This window comes from Crocuta crocuta, unplaced genomic scaffold, assembly GCF_008692635.1.
Source record: "Crocuta crocuta isolate KB4526 unplaced genomic scaffold, BGI_CrCroc_1.0 scaffold176, whole genome shotgun sequence".
NCBI lineage: Eukaryota > Metazoa > Chordata > Mammalia > Carnivora > Hyaenidae > Crocuta > Crocuta crocuta.
Window position 1 is genome coordinate 6,479,331 of NW_027531905.1, and position 4,214 is coordinate 6,483,544.

The 4,214-nt window shown below is 39.9% G+C and overlaps 1 protein-coding gene across 8 annotated transcripts in view; it reads right to left on the reverse strand.

The window, feature by feature from the left end:
• The window catches only part of RASSF8 (Ras association domain family member 8), a 124,122-nt gene extending 120,700 nt beyond the window's left edge, over positions 1 to 3,422 (reverse strand). For 5 of the 8 annotated variants that reach the window (XM_077774507.1, XM_077774511.1, XM_077774503.1 and 2 more), the window contains exons 1-3: positions 3,354 to 3,422; positions 2,131 to 2,396; positions 787 to 902 (exon numbers count right to left, since the gene is read on the reverse strand). The gene's annotated coding sequence lies outside the window, so the exon portion shown is untranslated. Of the gene's footprint in view, positions 1 to 786; positions 903 to 2,130; positions 2,397 to 3,080; positions 3,099 to 3,353 lie in introns of those variants that run through there. The other 3 variants (XM_077774506.1, XM_077774504.1, XM_077774509.1) reach the window with 3 other exon arrangements.
• Between the last annotated feature and the right edge of the window lie 792 nt (positions 3,423 to 4,214).

Below are 4,214 nucleotides of genomic sequence, written 5' to 3' on the forward strand. Positions count from 1 at the left end.
GGCGCTCCCGGCCCGGCCCCGCCACCCCTCGCCCCACCACACGCCCCCGGCCGCCGAGGCCTGTGGAGCAGAAAAACCAGAAGTGGTGAGGAGCCCAGTGCCTCCTGACTCTCAGAGAAGCAAAATCTTCCAGAGCCCGGGGTGAGACTTGTAAAACTGCCCTCTACGGTCATTTCGGAAAGTAGGCGGCTTATTCTGCAGACGCTTAAAAAAGAAAAAAAAAAAAAGAAAGAAAGAAAAAGCCCTTCCATCCCCCAAGGACTGGGTTTGAATTGCTTTTCATCTGGAGTGGCAGTGATTCAGCGACCCCTTTCTCAGCGGCAGGCAGTGACAGAGACAGGAGATGAAAAACACAGCGAATGAATCAGACGTGAGTAACCAAGTTTAGAAAGAGCTGGGCTCGGATTCAGAAAACTGCTCCCCCCTCCCCCACCCTGAGATACAGCAAATAGTCGAGGAAGAAACCCAGTGCTTTCATCTGGAAATGCAGATACGTGTGTGGTTTTCCCTATTCCTCCTTTTTTTTTTTTTTTAAATGACACGCAATTACTCTAGCCGCTGGACAAAATTCAGTCTTTGGTCCAGACTTGTGTTCACACATGCCCACGACTCAGCAACAGCTATTAATTTGGAGGGAGATGGAGTGAAGATAATGGTCGAGATACGAGAAAGCATTCCAATTATAAAATGCCCCTTTTAATTCTCCAGACACTGTGGGATTTTTTTTTTTTTGGATCAAAACAAGGATATTACATTTGAAGCACAACTTGTGACAGCTCATCTTACCGAAGGCCTGATTTGTTCTGTTTTGAGTTTGTGTTTGTAGGTCTTTTGTTGCTTCCTCTTGTTTTCTGACCTTTAGTTATTGCACAGCTCATTAGTTCCTTTGCCTTTGAGGTGAACTGAGGAGAAAGAGAGGTGGTGAGACTCAAATTTGGCCGATAAACACGTAGAGGATTTGAGGACGAGGAGAGTTCTCTAGGATTCAAATGCAAAACACGAGGGAATTTTATTTAAGGTGATTCCTTAGGGCATGGATCCTCAAGAGGACTTTTCCAGATTTAACGTTAACATTTCCTAAGCCCTCATTCCCATGTCAGCCTTTCAGTCCATGGAACAACATCAGTCACCCACCTAATTGCCAAATCTCATGGAAAAATTTAATCCCTATTTTGTTATGCCCTTTGTGGCATTTGCCAATTTTGACCTCCCCTTCCTTCTTAGAACTTTCCTCCCCCCTCCTTTTTTTTTTTTTTTTTTTTTTTTTTTTTTTTTTTTTTATATTCCTCTCTTTTTTGNNTTTTTTTTTTTTTTTTTTTAATTTTGGTTGTTGTTGATAGTCCTCCCTCTTTTGTAGAGGTCTTGAAACGGGTGAGTGATAGCTGGCAGGAGTGTGGCTATTGTTAAACTAGAATTCAGGATCTTACTGAAGGACGTATTCTTTATCTTCCTGTTAAGGGAATGGAAGTAGAAGAACCTTAAGCTGGTTTCCGTTAGTCACCATTAGGGCCCTGACCTCAATTTTATCATATATCCAGAGGTGAACAGTGGACTGACTTATGACAACTGACTTTCATGTGACTAGCATTTGAATCAGGATGAAATTTCCTATGATAATATAAGCATGACCACTATTTAAGATAAGCACTTACTAGGGCCCAGGTACATGGTGAGATATCCTCACCTCCAAACCAGAGTGTGTCTGTCTTACTGACGGCTGCCAAAGTCAAGTGGATTTACCTCTGTCCAGTCCTGAATCAGCCCAGAAAAATCTCTACCTCAACCCCTATGGTTAATGCATTCTTTCTTCAGTGTAGAGTACAATTTGTTTTCATTTTTCTTAGCTGTAATCACATCCCTGTTAAGCTTTCCTGAGATCACACCAAATGTCCTTGACAGGATTTTGTAAACAACCCTTATTTCTGGTTTCTAATTACATTCCCCGAAAGTAATCAGTGAGTATTCGTGCACCTCAAGCCTTGTGACATAATCAGATTTGATTTTCAGGAAAATAATCTAAGAGGGTAGATTCTGAAAAGAGGAGAGATTTATGAAGGGGGCGGGGGACACCAACTAGAGATATATTACTATGTAATATTATTTTCATATTGCTAATGGTAAAAAAGTTACCACAAACTTAGTGGCTAAAATCAAGAATGTGTTATCTTGCAATTCTGGAGGTCAGCAATTCTGAAGTCAAGGTGTGGGCTGTGTTCCATCTGGAATCTCTAGGGGAGAATCCATTGCTTTGGTTTTTTTCTAGCTTAAAGATGCTATCTGATTTCCTTGGCTTGTGGCCTCTTCCTCCATCTTTAAGGGCAATAGTATACGTATCATCTTCAAATCTGTCTCTCTTCTTGTGACCTCTGCTTCAGGGTTAGGGGCTATCTTTTTCTCTAAGGTAGGCAAAGAAAACAAGAATTGATGTAGATACATTTCTAGCCATATATGTTACAAACTGAATTGAACTGGATTATTTGTAGGAAGGGATGTCAGGGTTTTAATTATTAGTCACATCATCATCATAGGGATAATTTATTTGACTTTACAGTTGCTGAAGTGGTGACCGTTAGTCCAGCTAAACCTATATCCATCATGTAACTGAAACCCAAGGTGTTAACACACTAAGAAAACTAGGTTCACATCTGCAGTTTCTGGGGATAACTCCCTTTCTCTGGAAATGCCTGGCAACTCTTTTGTATGGTGTCCAGTGAAGTCATATTGCCAAGTTTGAGAAATATGCATCTAGACCAACATTTCCCAAACTGGTCCACCAGGGAACATCATCCCGTAAGATGGGACGATGGGAAGACAGTTGCTCGGATAAGTTTAATGGAACACAGTTGTGACTATAGTTTAGGCCAACCAAGAACCTTGTCAGTGAGTCAGATCCATCAAGGACAAAGTGTTGGGAAATTCTTTCATGAGGAAGTCTAAGGGAGAAACGAACATTTTGTCACAACAAACAGGTATGTATGCTGGCAGGAACAAATTTTAACTTATTTTTTTTATTATCTAGCTCCACCTTTCCTTCTTTCTTTCTTTCTTTCCCCACTCTGTATTTCACCCAGATTACTTACAGCTTCATAACCTCTCAAATGGTGGCTCAGGACCACTTCTTATTCTCTACCACATCACCTTGAAATTGTCTGTTTACTTTTAGAGCCACCCCTGTCCTCCCCCAACCTCCCCTCTACCTGCTTCATAAAGCCAGGGACTGTGTTGTATTTATCACTGTATTCCCCATGCATGATACAGGGCCTGGCAAAGGCTGGGAGCTCAATTAATATTAGTTGAAATAACAATTAAATGAATGAGTAACAATATAAATGGAACAAACTAATGACGCTTACCTGTTGTACTTGTCTTTGATCTTGTCTTTAATTAATAAACATTTTGAAAAATGTAATAAACTGTGGTATTGTGCTAGGTTCTGAGATTACAAAAATTAATGTGACATAATCTCAGCCCTCTATGACCTCACAGTTCATCTAAGGAAATGCATGCTAAAACAGAAAATGAGGCAGGTAATGCTAGTTGCCTATCTCATTTCCTTTCTTCCCTTTGCTCTTAGTAACAGAAATCTGATTTTGTGCCCAGTGAAAACTTTCAATTCATAACTTTCCTTGCAGATAGGGGTTACTAAGTATAGGCCATAGTATGTGGATTGGAGGTATTGTGTGGGACTCCTTATTTGTGTACCTGGTGGTAAGTTACTAACAGGGCTGACTCAGGCCCTATTATTGCCAGGAATATGATTGTGGTACCTGGAGTTACAGCAGCAATCTTGTGACATCAGGTCTACCTGGTAGCCCAAATTCATATGCTAAAATTTGTACAAATTGGGTCATTTAGAGGTATTCGCTGTTACTGATAAACTTGGGAGGAAAAGGGAAAAAGTGGTCTCTTCTCTTTAGTATGTATGTGTGGAAAGCAAGTAAATATGGTATTCTCTCCCATTCTTAATGAAAATCCTGTACACATACTGAAATAAGGTAAAGGCATATAAATATTGTGATTTATTTGACCAACATAAAGGGGCTTTTTAGAAACAAAGCACAGTTCTCAGATTTGTAGAAATTTTTAATTTCATGATAGTTTCTTCTTTAAAAAAAAAAAAAAAAGGATTATTCACAAAGAAATAAACATCCCTTTAAACAACCCTCCAATAATTTGATGGGGTAGGAGAGTGATGGTCAGTATATTTTTGTTAA